Consider the following 15621-nt stretch of genomic DNA (forward strand, 5'->3'; position numbering starts at 1 on the left):
GGGGGCCGGGGACTGGTGAGTGTCAGCACCACAGTCCAGGATGAGACAACGAACATCCAAGAATACATTAGGAAGATGGCCCCAACTGACCGAGTGCTCAGTGAATACCTCAGGCAGCAGAAACCCAAGAAAGAGGAGGGAGACGAGGAACCATCATGGAAGGACAGGCCCCTGCACGGTATGTACCACCGGCAGATAGAGGAGGTGGCTGATATCCAGAAATCCTACCAGTGGCTGGACAAAGCTGGACTGAAAGACAGCACAGAGGCACTAATCATGGCAGCACAAGAACAAGCTCTGAGCACAAGATCCATAGAGGCTGGGGTCTATCACACCAGGCAAGACCCCAGGTGCAGGCTGTGTAAAGATGCCCCAGAGACAATCCAGCACATAACAGCAGGGTGCAAGATGCTAGCAGGCAAGGCATACATGGAACGCCATAACCAAGTGGCCGGCATAGTGTACAGGAACATCTGTGCCGAGTATAACCTGGAAGTCCCGAGGTCAAAATGGGAGATGCCCCCAAGGGTGGTGGAGAATGACCGAGCTAAGATCCTGTGGGACTTCCAGATACAGACGGACAAAATGGTGGTGGCTAACCAACTGGACATAGTGGTGGTAGACAAACAGAAGAAGATGGCCGTAGTGATCGATGTAGCGGTTCCGAATGACAGCAATATCAGGAAGAAGGAACACGAGAAGCTGGAGAAATACCAAGGGCTCAGAGAAGAGCTCGAGAGGATGTGGAGGGTGAAGGTAACGGTGGTCCCCGTGGTAATCGGAGCACTAGGTGCGGTGACTCCCAAGCTAGGCGAGTGGCTCCAGCAGATCCGAGGAACAACATCGGAGATCTCTGTCCAGAAGAGCGCAGTCCTGGGAACAGCTAAGATACTGCGCAGGACCCTCAAGCTCCCAGGCCTCTGGTAGAGGACCCGAGCTTGAAGGATAAACCGCCCGCAGGGGCGTGCTGGGTGTTTTTTTTTATATATATATATATATGTGTGTGTATATATATATACACACATATATATATATGTGTGTATATATATATATATATATATATATATACACACATATATATATATACACACATATATATATATATTAATATTAATTGATTAATATGGCGGATGTAGCAGGTGGTGGTGCAGACGTAGCTCCGACTTTCAAACGGTCACGATTAAAACCAGAGATATATAAAACAACTGATGGAAGGGTAATTGTAGAGGATGAACTACTTAATTTCCTTGCTGTAAAAATCAAAACTTTAAGTCAGGATGAAATTGTGTTGTTGGCCACGAACACATTTGAATCCGAGGGGATTGAAGCCTCCAAGAAAGTTTTGTTTGAGCTCTGCCCCACTACCTCACAGCGGTGCGTTGGATATAAAGGACAGCATAAAGACGCCAACAATATTAAACTCTGTCTTAAAGTGCTGAATGAGTGTGGGGAGAATATCCCAAGATTTGTCTCTCATCACCTGGATGATCTGCCGCCTGTTACATACTCCAGCATGGATGTGTGTTGTCTACTACGGCGAATGGACCAGCTGTGTGCTGAGGTGGGTGCTTTAAAACATGTAGTTAAACTACAGGCGGATGTCTGCGAGCAAGTTATGACCAATGCTGTGGAGGTCGACCAACGTGTGACTGTTCTTGAGTGTCAGCCTGAGGTACCGGCTGAGCCTGTTATGCTGAATGCTCAGGGGTCGGGGACCGCTTCCCACTTTCCCCTGGGGAAACACGCAGAGGAGCGGTGGGGGAATCGAAGTAAAGGCGGCCCGCGCGGAAGGCAGGGAGCCGGAGCTTTGGCTGCTTCAAGGACTGGGACAACAAGCACAGTGTCAGCGTTTTGTCCGGAGATGTTGCTATGTGGTCAAGATCGGGCTCCGACGACAGCCCGAGGCCGTAATATGGAAACTACAGCAACAACGGAGGATCCCGTTGAGACAGTGCTTTCTACATGCTCTCCACAATGGAGTAAAGTTGTGAAAAATGGCAAGCCTCGTCTCAAGCTGGAGAAGGTTAATTCAGGTTCAGGAATGCATGCTGCTACCACTGGACACAATAAGAGGCCTGGACCTGTATCGATTATCGGCACTGGAGCTGTGAGTACAATCAGAACTGTGAAAACTAAATTGGTGAGCGTGTTTGCCACTAAATTTGCCCTGGATGTAGATGCAGAAACTCTTGCTCTGTATTTGAGAGAGAAACTTAAGAGATGTGACCTGTCAAAAAATTGCTAGTAAACGTAGCAGGTTCGGCTCTTTCAAGGTTACTGCTGAATGTAATGATGTGGGTGAAATGTACAATCCTGAACTCTGGCCTGAAGGGGCTCTGGTCCGGCGTTTTTATGAACCTCGTAAGCCCGGTACGGTGGTGCCAAGCTCAGTGGATCCAGCAGGGGAGATAACTGCGCCTTTTGGTACCAACGTATCAACATGAAGATGTCTATTCGGGTATTATCTTACAACTGTCGTGGTCTACGTTTGGGACAGAGTGCAGGGGACAAAGCTCGACGGATTGTTGTGGACAGTCTGCTTGCAGAATGTGACATTTTATGCTTGCAGGAGACATGGTTGTCCAAACAGGACCTGGGAAAACTTAACTGTCTAAATGCAAGTTTTTTGGGAGTGGGGGAATCAACAACTGATCTCAGCACAGCTATAGTCAGAGGCAGAATACCTGGAGGGGTTGCTGTGCTTTGGGACAAAAAAATAGACCCTGTGATAAAGCCCATTAGACTGGATGTAGACTGGTGTATTGGTATACAATATACACAGAACAATAGTAGTTTTATCATTCTTAATATTTATACTCCCTATGAATCTTGTCAAAATGAGCAAGAATACCTCAGTAGGCTGGCTTTTATTAATGCATTTATTCAAGACAATGATACTTACAGCATATATGTTTTGGGTGATTTTAATGCTGATCTCACAGACAGCAGTTCTCAGTTTGCTGACCACTTAACTCATTTTTGTCAAGTTAATAATCTTATCTTGTCTACCAAAGTGTTACTGCCTGCAGATAGCTATACATACATAAGTGAAGCCTGGCATAGTACATCATGGCTGGACCACTGTATCTGTACAGCTGATGGACATGCAGCTTTAGCAAACATGACTATTAGGTATGAGGTAACTGTGTCAGATCATATACCTTTTGGTTTTACTGTGAATGTGGAACAAATGCCAGCAACAACTGGAAACAATATTGCTAATATTGCTACCAGTGTAAAATTAGACTGGTCAGCTTGTAGTGAAGATGATTTCTTAGCTTATCATAGTAATACCGATATACATCTGAACAACATTTCTTTGCCGAAAGAAGCTATTTTGTGCAAGGATGTCAACTGTAAGAATGCTGTGCATAAACATTTACTCTGCTCCATGTATGATGATATAGTGACTGCTCTGCATGAAAGTGGTACACTGCTTGATAAACAATATAAGCATAAGAAACCTAACATCAGACCTGGCTGGAAAGAACATGTATCCATGTACCATGATGAAGCTCGCATAGCTTATAAATGTTGGGCCATGGCTGGAAGACCTAAACAAGGCCCAGAATTTGAACAGAAAAAATGTGCGAATGCCAGATATAAGTACGCTGTTCGCTTTATAACTAAAAATGAGCAAATGCTGAGAGCAGATTCTTTGGCCAGGAAAATGTTGTGTAATAATACGGCAGATTTTTGGAAAGAGGTGAAAGCTCTTAATAACTGTAAACCATCTCTACCATCAACTGTTGAAGGTGTTTCTGGGGCAGATAACATTGCAGCATTATGGAGACAGCATTACAGTGCGTTGTTTAACTGTATAAAAAGTGATCCATATGAGGACAATCTTGACATGAGTAATGACACAATAAGTGTAAGGACACATGAAGTATATGAAGCCATTCATAGGTTGTCTGATAATAAATCCTCTGGTTTGGATCACATCACTGCAGAACATTTAAAACATGCTAGTTTAAGGCTAGCTCCTCTTTTAGCACTCTGTTTCACTGGGTTTATGATTCATGGCATATTACCAGACTCAATGCTGTGTATTTTACTGGTACCAGTTATGAAAGACAAAGCTGCAAAAGTGAGCTGTTTGGATAATTACAGGCCGATTGCACTAGCCAGTATTTTATCTAAGGTGTTAGAAAGAATCCTGTTTGATAGAGTTAGTGTGTTTATCTCTTCTCTGGATAATCAGTTTGGCTTTAAACCAAAGCACGGCACTGACATGTGCATATATGCACTCAAGGAAATAGTCAGGTTGTATAGGGCTAAAAATTCATCTGTCCTCATGTGTTTCATTGATGCCTCTAAGGCTTTTGATCGAGTGAACCACAGAAAACTTTTTGATAAATTGAAGACACGGGGAGTTCCTCAATACATCGTGAGGATTCTCTCTTACTGGTACGCTCATCAGAACATGCAGGTTAAATGGGGAAGCAGTATTTCTGCCCCCTTTGGTGTCAGCAATGGTGTCAGACAGGGTGGGATTTTGTCTCCAATTTTATTTAATTTATATGTCGATGATTTGTCCATACAGCTGAGAGCCTGTAACACTGGGTGTATATTAGGTGAAGCACTGATAAATCATCTTATGTATGCAGATGACCTGGTTGTTTTTAGTCCAAGCAGTGCTGGGTTACAGGATCTTCTTAATGTCTGTACTGAATATGGTGTGCAATATGACATTGAGTACAATGCTGCTAAAAGTGCTGTTTTGATATGTAGAACCAAGCAGGATAAACAGCTAAATTTCCCTTTGTTTAAACTGGCACAAAAAACTCTTGAAGTTCATAAAAAGGTGAAATACCTCGGTCACTTTATTACTGAGCAAATGAATGATGATGATGACATATACAGACAACGATGTAAGCTCTATGTGCAGGCAAATACTATTGCACGCAAATTCAGCTTTTGTTCACTTCCAGTTAAAGTGGCTTTGTTTAAAGCGTATTGCACACCGCTATATACTGCCCCCTTGTGGTCATCCTACAAACAATGTAGCATGCAGAAGCTGCATGTTGCATATAATGATGCGATGAGAATCCTTTGCAGGATACCTAGAAGTGGTAGTGCCAGTCAGATGTTTGTAGCTGTGGGTGTCTGGACTTTTAAAGCACTTTTAAGAAAGTTAATGTTCAGTTTTAGAGAACGACTGGATGGTTCGAGTAACAGTATAATTTTAGCACTTACAGATCCGACAGTGAGTGGTTCCCGTTACTCATCCAGTCTCAGAAAGCACTGGTTAAAGTGTTTGTGTATTTATTGATTTATTTTAAGTAATTGTGTTTTATGTATATTATGGTTTTATATTTTTACAAATGCTTTATATACTTATTTATATATATATATATATATATATATATATATATATATATATATATATATATATATATATATATATATATATATATGTGTGTGTGTGTGTGTGTGTGTGTGTGTGTGTGTGTGTGTGTGTGTGTGTGTGTGTATTTTATATTTATTATATACATTGGGTGAATGTGCAGTAGTAGCAGCAGACCCTTTCACGTTTGTCACAAAGGCTCAGGGTGAACCTGCTCTCATCTTTGAAAAGCACAGGTCTCCATTGGTGGACCTGCCTATTCTGCTATTCTATGTCAAAAGCCAGTTGGGCTCCACAGTGCTGGGCAACTGGCCCTAATGAGGCCACCCTAATGAGGTTTCTGATTATTTGGTCAGAAATATTCATACCAGTGACATTCATATTCATACCAGACCATTTGTAGGATCCTTGCCGTGCTCGTCCTGTTCCTCCTCGCACAAAGAAGCAGATACCAGTCCTACTGACGGTTTGGGACCTTTTATGGCCAGCTATCCAGCTCTCCAAGAGTAACTGCCAGTCTTTTGGAATCTTCTCCATGATCTTTAGCCTGTGCTGGGAGACACAGCAAACCTTCTGGCACCAGCACATATTAATGTGCCATCCTGGAGGTCAGTCAGAGAAAATATGTAGGGAAAAACTGCCAGTGGCCTTCACCTGCAAAACCTTTTCTATTTTGGGGGTTTTCTAATTGTTGCCCCTCTAGTGCACATGTTGTTAATTTTATTAATGCCAAAAGTATTCCCTTATTTATTTTTGAGCAGTGTACATATGCAGCCAATAACACGATTCTGACAACAGAGGATAACACAAAGACTTGAGTGTGTGGCTCCAGTGATTCATCCATTTTTACTGATTATCTACTTCTAGTAGTTACGTGGTGTTTATCCTCAGCTACGTACCCCAGAACCTAGGGAGATCCAAAGACCATCCCAGGTTAACATGCTCTTTGTCTGCCCAGGTGGGTTTCCTCCCAGCTGGATATCCTCAGGATGACTCCACAGGGAAGAATTCAGTAGAGGCCACTGACTGGAGGCCTCAATTGGCTCATTTTAAAACAAAAGCCCAGTGGTGCAACTCAAATCCGATATCCTCAGCCTATCCCCCCTTATACCTTTTCTTTCTTTTGGTCTTGAATCTTCAAATTTATTTTCTATCCAAGTTAAATCAAGAGCTTTGCCTTCAGGCTCATTTCAATCTTACCACAGATCCCTGGTACAAAGAACACAATAAGTGCTGTATAAATCCCTGATTCGATTCCTTTCTGTAAATATTAGTCATATTTTGAACAGTAAAGCTACGAAAACTATGAAAAGCTGTGTAAAAATCCCTTCAAAGACTTTACAGTACATATTCACAGCTCGTATTCTTGAAAAATTCGGAATACGGCTTTACTTCTGACAACCCAAGCTTCTTTTTGTTCTCCTTCATTGTAGCTTGGCTTTTCTGCCCCCCCCCCCATAGAAAACCTTGATTTTCTGACTCCATTAAATCCTTGCACTGGCATTTCATGCCCAGTAAGGTTGCTTGTCATTCACAGAGAAGTGTTATTCAGCTACTTTCAAGTAATTTATTTTGTTTGCGTGTTTCCTCTTCCACTTTCACATAATGATCCATTCAAGGAATTTTGATCTAACCTCAAAACCTCAACTCAAAACTCTTTTGTCCTTGAGGACGCAGCTGGGTATGCATCCTTGAAAATCCACAACACAAACTATGACCTGAAGAGTTTGTTTTTTAACAAATATCTAACAAGATGGTTCAGCTGGGTTTGTGTACACAGCATCCTGACTTATATAATAAAAATGTCAGTATTTTACATTCAAATTCTCTAAAATCCATTGTTGTTATTAATTAAATAACCTATCTGTTGTAGCAGTTTTTAAAGCTGCAGTAACATGTTGAGCCTTTTGACAGAACATTACACTTACACTACACATTATATATTATGCATTATGCTCAGGTTAACTTCAAGTACTTTCTAGGTCTGGTCTGGTTGTGCAATGTATTGGATTTCGATTACTATTTAACATAAACACAAAGCCACTTTTAATAGAAGTTGACACAATACCAAGCCTGCTTTTGTGGATTTTGATGGAGGCCGATGGTTTGAATGGCATCTCAAAAATTCATCAAACATCACAGCCATTAGCAGCTTTGTTCCTGAAGTGCTGGTCTTAGCTTACAAGAGTGCATATTGGTAAAACACCACAGCAGTTGCCTGTTTAATGTTTTGCTCCAACCTCTGCATACAAAATGCACTGCTGAACCTCCTCAGGAGAAATAAAACACAGTGTAAAATGCTGGCAGTGTTTTCTTCTTAAGTGGTGAACAAACCAAGCAGATCGTAAAAATGATGCAAGGACGCTCGCAGTGAGCTGAATTCTTAGTAGGCGTTTACACGCTATGCTTAAATTCTGGGTAGCTGACCGATGGCTAGAGCACAAATTATTTACATGCATCTTGATAACTTGTGATGAAGTGGCCTGTCCCATGGTTCCATGAATAAACCAATTAAACAGCAGTCTTCAATCCTGGTTGCAGAGCTGGTTTTCTTTACTACAGCCAACTTAATTGCAGTCACTTGCAGTCCCTGGTGTGAATCAGTTCATGATTAGACTGAAATCAGCCGAACTCTAGATCCAGAGTACTTGGACTGGGAGTCACTGGCCTCAGGTGTTTCATCACAAACAGAATACAAATCACCAGTAACTATGAAAGGGTGAATTTGCCATTTGCCTCTTCCTATTAGACTCATTACTTTTGATAGATGTGACAGAAATTATTCATGTTGTAATGAAAGGATGCTTACGCAGAAGAATCTGTTAAACAAAAGGGATAGAAAGTACATTTCCAAAAGAGCATTTACCATGTACTAAAATTTAAAGAGCACAGCTGTCCCCATTTAAATTACTACTTTCCTAGAACCTCATGTTCAAATTAAGTTAAATGCTGAGTAGCAGAAGTGCTTACATAAATATATTGTGGGGTTGGACCACAATCTGAGGCACGCTGTGCTCTGGAAAGTAAAAGAGGGAGAGCTTTTTGAAAAATAGATACTATTTTAAATAAGTTACGGTTTCATCTTGTCTGCACTGACAGCAACATTTATACATTTTTCACTGGATTTTCATTGTGAAGTTTTCTTTTCCTTTTTGACTTGACAAACAGCCAACATATAAGTATATACAAGGTGTGAAGTGTGCCTGTGTCACAACTATTTAAACCTTATGTACTAGAACTTCAGCTGTTTCTCCTACGCCTTTGCAGATTGACAAAGTAGAAACGTAGAATACCTGCAACTGTTAGGTCATCTAAAAGTATGCTGAATTTGTCCCAATTCAGAATTCGTCTACATCAGTGTGCCTCATTTCGTGTTTGAGTGACTTCATAAACACTCGTGTCACCTCTGAAGTATTCCAAGCATGGTAACTGTAACATGTAGTCATCACCACAGATGAAAGGGAGCGTTCAACTCTTAAAAAAAAGATTATATTTCAAAGGAAAAAAACAAGTACAAAGAATTTTAAAATGACTGAGTATGCCAACTGGACTGCACTGCCAAATGAGAAGCTGGCACGAGCAGGGATGCTTTGCTTGAAATCACAGATGCTACTTACTATACAAAGGTTCCATATTATTATTATTGGTCATATTCATGAGTCTATGCACCAGAAGAGATTTAGGTCTCACAGTTTGAACTCTTTTTCAATCTAAAGCCAAACAAGTCTAAATTTTGATGTGATGCATCATTGGTTTATCATCTTTTTGTAATAAGTATTAGCACTACTGCAACAGTACTAGAAGTACTAGAAGATGGGGACAAAAATCAGTTTTGTGTAAGTAAAGCTAATATAGAGCATCGGTCATCTAATTTAGCCAGATGAGGCAGTTTTCTAATAAAATAAATACATTAATTAATTAAAATAATTAACACACTTTCTTTTTCTGCCTTCAAACAAACTGTATGTGAATGCAGTTGGAAGTGAATATAATTTTTAATTAGCGTAACATTTGCCTTTCTTGTTTTCCCTAAAATAATAATTTTTTTTTTTTAAATCCTATTCAGGACGGTCAAAAAGTAACTATGACCTACTGAGACGACGCTTCATCAGAGTTCAGCTGAGCCTCTGTCACTTCCTCCTATAATGTAAGATTTAGAAATCTTTGCAGACAATTCAATTTTATGTGACCACTGGCTGCAGCACTCGCTGTCACAAGAAAGAAAATATCTTCAAGACTGGAATTTTCTCCCTTAAATCCCACAACATCTTTTCCAGTTTGTGAATGAGAAAATGAGCGCTTCACTGAAGGGCCAACCAAATAAACCCCTCTTTGGGCCTGGAGCCACTAATCTGTAATTTAATTTCAGGCGGGTGTCTGGGCTATAAGGACACACAGCAAGGTCAAGGGCTACTGTACAGAGAGATCTGCGCATTTGGGCACAACCTGGGGTTTGGTCAACAGTCTCAGCCAGCTTAAGCAAAGGACACAGTGTGTGCGCGCATGTTCCTGTGAATGCCGTATGGGTATCAGTATGGTTAGGTGTGCTGGGAAGGTATTTCTGCAACACTTCTACAAGTCAGACTTGATACAAGGTAGCTATTTTATATATGACAGGAACAAACAATCACAGAGAAAATCCATTATTCAAAACAAGTAAAATGTTTGGGATGACTGAGCATCTGCAAACAGAGAGGGATTAGGCCCAAAATAGGACTGCGTCTAACTGGGAACAATTCAACATGTCAGTGTTGATCTGCATGTAAATGAAATATTTGTGTTACTTTGACCATAATTCATGTTTTACTCATTATGTAGAATAGGGTAGTCGGCAGACATATCAACTAATAGAAAAGTGGAAGGACAAATTTGAACTGCGTGGCTAATCCTGTGAGTGAAGAGAAGAAATGTCTTCTCTTCTCGACCTTGCTCTGCCTGAACGAACACACAGTGGCCCTGGGAACTGGACCAATAATTACCAATGACCAGCCAGTTTCACCTTGTCTCTTTAATGTAAATAGGCATTCGGTTATCAAACACAAATGGCTTTGACATTCATACATGGACATACCTGTACTGCATAGGAATCTACTTAAGTACTGCAATAAAACAACCTGCACAACCCCTGGCCTGGGCGAGATAAATCTTTCAACACCAGCTGTAGAAGCTAGCTGTGATAGTCTGACTTCATTAAAAAAAAAAAATTCTTACATACAAGGCAGTCAGGTCAGTGAGGAAATCAGGGTGTATCCCATGCACCATTTGCAGTTTGTTGGAGCTTAGCTGGCATTCAATTTCAATTCCCTCAACTTACTGAACATAGGAGAGCGGCACACACTGACAGGTACAAGTTACTCCAGTGACAGACGCTAATTAGCAAGTGCAGGAGTAATGGGAGAGCCAAGTTCTCTCCCTGGCCAAGAGACAGTGATAGCAACTGAGGCAGGGTCATCTCTTTAAGTGTCTCACTTCCTATTAGACAGGAGATCTCTGGCACATGCCCCATCACTACCCATACAGAGTGATCTCAGCGACAGAGAAAGGATCCTGTCACATCCTGTAGTTCTCAAATAGAGCTTCTCTTTTGCATAGAACACAACCCACTCAACTGCATTCACTCACTCGCGTGGCCCTCCGTCGACAGAAAGGGAGGACGGGCAATAGAAAATAATGGCACATGATGTGTTTATGTGTTTTGATGGAAACTCGAGGGAAAGTCTTCGAAAGAAGATGATGGACTCGTCTTCTGCTCAGCGAGGCTTTGACATTCTGTAGGGGATGCTGGAAATAGTCTCCAGGTTGATGGATAGGTGGAGTGGGATCACCCGCCAGACTCATCTTCTCCCCCCCATCTGGTCCTGACTCCTGAAAAAAGGCACAAAAAGAAAATCGGCATCAGCCTGCTCAGTGTGGAAAAGGTGACGATCACAGCAGAACACAGAAACGAAATAACTAATGCAAATAGTGATGAGTCAGCTTCACACCAAGTAAATAACAATTTTCAAAGCACTATTGTCATTATTAGTGGCAGTAATAATTTAAAAATTGCAAAGAAAGAGTCAAAAGAACCCAAGTGGATTTCACATTATTAAATAAACAGTTACACCAGTAAGAATTAGTCTTTTCAACACTGTTACAACCTACAAGTCTCTCTCTATCCTCCTCTCTGTGTCTTCCTGAACTTCCCCTTACTGGTGGCCCCCGTGGACCATCCCACTGCTAGCGCAGCGAAAGAAACTGTTCTCCCTGCATCATTAAACAGTATGAATTAACTTGGGAGGAATTTAATTATGTCACACATGACGCTCTTCTACTTGAAGCTTTTAAAGGCAGTATAGTTGCCTACACACTTAGAGGTTCAGTTTTTAGATGCAATAGTCAATTTAGCCACATCTGCTGGACTCCTAAATAAACATATTGAAGACAGATATTTTCATTTATGTTTCCTGCTAAGATGAATGTACTCTGAGAGGGTCTAATAATCTGACTTGTGTGCTCTCTGTACCACTAAGACTTTGGCTGTCTAAACCCGTCATGAATCTACTTTTGTTTCAGATAGGATATAACTTGAAAAGCTTTGACTCTGTGCACTCAATAAGCAGATGTATTGTGGTGTTTGAAGCCCTCACTATAAATTTCATCACAGGAAGTACAAAAATAGTCCTGTTAGCAAGCTGCTCCTACCTCCTAATTAATGCTTATTATCATCCTTTTATTATATTTTACACATGACAGCTGGTGTGATGTGGATAAATCCTAAATGAAAGCCCTAAGGGTATTGCTAACAGCTCCAAAATGTCAGAGCAACAACTGATACAGTTGTAGAGACTGTCATTATGAATGATAGGAATCTTTGCAAATTGTAAAGCTTGCCACAAGAAGATCCATTTCATTTGCTCCCTGTCAGAGTGTAATCTGACTTCCTAACATATCCATCAACCAAATGAACAACAGATTTTTCAACTGATTCAAATCTGCCCTTAGAGTCAGACATACACATTCTCTGAAGATGTGTTTTTCAAAGTCATCAAAGCTTTTGAGCCCAGAGGTGAAATAAAAGCACCCTTTGTTCAGTGAATATACAGCTACACCACAGTAATGTAGAATCTTGCAAAATAACAAGCTGTCCACCGGTAATCAAAAAGTAAGATCCACTTTAAATGTTTAATTAACAGCTTCTGTCTGAGAATCCAGAGGGGCCCTGGCAAGGCAAAACCACTCCTGCAACCCAAACCCTGAGACACAAGGAACCACAGATTTACTGGGGCTACAGGAGGATATTCACTTGAATGATACAGCTGCAGAGGGGGTTCAATCTAATGATTGATTAAATCCACACTGTGCCCATTTCATTCCTCATTTACAGTAAAATAAGCTCCATTTCATTTTTGTCATTGGTAACTTCTCCCTAAAAGAATAACATGAAACTTCAAGTTAATAACAAGCAACACAAGAACAATCGGAATATCAATCAAAGACAAAGATCAGGCATAGCGCTGTGGAAGAAAACCACTGAGAATAACCTTGGAGACGAATTTAGAATAATGAGGAAGCAGCTAAACCTTGGTGATACTTAAAAGATGTTACCGGATGATAAACACATCATGACGCTTTCTTTGCACAAGAATGAATAATTATGATAGGTTAGACATCTCTGCCTTTAAAAGTACATTTATATTTATTTTTAAGTAGATACCCTAGAAGCTTATAATGTAAAGATGATGCCAGGGTTACGGCAGGACAAAAACTGTATGCTGTGAAATATATTTAAATAGCAGTTACTATCATCAGTGTGGGAAGACCCACAAAAGGCTGTTATTATTAGGCCTAACCATGCATGTAAATGCACTGCCTTCGAGTAAAGTATGAGGAATGTGACTCTAAATAAGGTACTAAAAAAGTTAAGTGTTTTATTACCTCTCTCTTTTTTTTTGCAGCACCTTCTTTTAAAAATAAGCTGTAGAGTTCGTGACATACGCATTACTTGAGGCAGAACTCTTAAGTCAGATTTCACCATTTATTTTAGAATGACATACGTTGTCATTGACTGTCCCTGAGATCACATCCCAGAGACTGAGATTTAAACCATTTGAATGAAAGAAATACAATATGTACAATGAGGAGGAAGGAGATGAATTTCAGTGTATCTGGGCAATGTAGTGTGATGAGGTGAGCACAGAGCAGCAGGAATAAAGGACGTATGAAGCAAGCTACATGGTTGGGCTTATGAGTGTGGCCCTGTCTGAACTAAAAAGAAGTACCATTAACATTAAAAATTTCTATTCTTAAGTTAAAAATAATTACTAAATACTGTAAGTCCCGCATTAGAGCACCTTATAGGACAAGAAAATAAGAAAAAGGGTCGGAAAGAAAGAGTGGCAGTAACAAAATCTGCCTACTAGCATCTATTAACACCTTATGTTGTCTTTGGTAGACCTGCACAAAACCCATACTTTAAATATAAGTGCTCTAAAGTGAGCTCTAGAAGAACTGGGAAGCAAGCTGGCCATAGCTTCATACTTACAGATGGAAGAATGCTATCAATCTTCTCCTCTGGTTCTTGTCAGGAAAACAATAAGTGATAAAGGATTACATACGTGTCATATTCTCTGGAAATCGGCGCAGACAGTTACTTAACTGGAAACTGTTAAGAAGAGTTGTGGGCACAGGCCTGTGCTGGGATCTAAGGGGGAGGGGGGCCCTGGTCCCGTGCAGAGATAATTCAATAGATCAGAACATATAACAATGATCACTATGAATGATGGAGTAATGCAGCAGCTCTTGCTATGGGCTTTTCCACTTTATCCCAATAACAATAAGCCAGAGTGAGGTGTCTGACAGGTCATTCTGTTACCACACTGTTGTTCCAAAGCAGCAGCATATATCACACTCTAAAAATCTTACACCTTTATCAGCTCTTTTTCCTATGGTCGCGGTACCCCACCCTTAACCTCTTTCCAAAAGCAGTCTGCAGCCCCCCTGGTGTTAATTATAAGACTTTTCCCCCCAGAGCCTGGGCAAGACGTGGAAGTGCATTAATCTTGATTCTTCACTTCAGTCTAAAGGATCATTTGAAGAGACTCCTGTGGTAAGCCCCAAAGGTGAGGTGACTCAGTACCAGGAGAAAGGTACAAAAAGGGGTAAAGAAACTGCCCTAGTTTATTCTGGGCGCACACTGGGACGCTGGCTACCTCAACAGGCAAGTCGATCATTTACCCTAACCACTTGTATTCTCAGTATGTTAACTTTGAGGAGTATTCAGTGTCATACAGGATGACATGCCAAGAGTCTCTTACCTGTGTTGTGATTCATTTGTTCCCTGATGCAGCATGAAGGTGACTGTCACCTTACAAGCTGAACTGAGGCGAGCTGAGAGACAGCTAAAGGGCTGTGACATGTTTACGTCAAAGATTTTAGATTCAGCTCCATTTCATTGCACACTTTAGTCCATTACAGTTGTGCATAAAGGTCAATTCCAAATGTTTTTATGGAAGATTCATATTTCCCATTTCAGTAGGTTTCCGGGTATCTTTTTGGCTCTTTAAATGACTTTTATTAACGTAGAATAAAAGTGTTTTGTGATGTGTAAAAATAGTTTGGTACTCATTTTATAGCAACAATCCATTGCTGCCTGATGCACAATTACTTATACGCCAGTGCGTTCCTGCACTGTTTTGCTGGCTGTGTCACAGACTGTTAAGTGGAAGGATGGAAATGACACGGGTAATCGGGCAATTGCTTAAAAAAACAAGCAATAAAAAAGCCTGTACGTGATAAACAATGGTCTGAACACACAGGTCATTTCTGAGGATAAGAGCAAAATGATCACTTCTAACTGACTGACAGATTGAATATTTACTCATGCACTACTATGCTGGATGCGATAGTAAAAGAATTAATGGTTCCATTAGAAGAAAAGAAAATCTAGAACATTCTTACAACCGTGTTAACAAGTGCATTTCAACAACATCTCTTCTGTGCACTTGATTCTGAATAGCTTGCTCTTCGCATTTGATCATGGTCCTTCTTATCTCATTAACTACTCTTCTGCATTACTGAAGCAGTTAGCCTGCCGGGACGTGCATGTTTAAGCTTCCGCTGTCTAATCATGCGATTTCTCCTGTAGTTTCACAATAATGTGCACACTTCTGAAAGCTATCCATGAAAGTCATCACGCCATCTCTCCGAGCAATATGGTTAACATATTCCCTTCACAGTGGGGGGTTTGTTCAGTGTTTAGGTTTATGCCATCTGTAAATTCTCTAGTGCTT

At 40.7% G+C, this 15621-nt stretch overlaps 1 protein-coding gene across 1 annotated transcript in view; it reads right to left on the reverse strand.

The window, feature by feature from the left end:
• Positions 1-10343: 10343 nt before the first annotated feature.
• cd276 (CD276 molecule) overlaps positions 10344-15621 on the reverse strand; it is a 73548-nt gene continuing 68270 nt past the window's right edge. Inside the window, exon 8 of the mRNA XM_026172836.2 lies at positions 10344-11215. The gene's annotated coding sequence lies outside the window, so the exon portion shown is untranslated. The remainder of the gene's footprint in view (positions 11216-15621) is intronic.

Source organism: Astatotilapia calliptera, chromosome 1 (assembly GCF_964374335.1).
Source record: "Astatotilapia calliptera chromosome 1, fAstCal68.1, whole genome shotgun sequence".
Lineage (NCBI taxonomy): Eukaryota > Metazoa > Chordata > Actinopteri > Cichliformes > Cichlidae > Astatotilapia > Astatotilapia calliptera.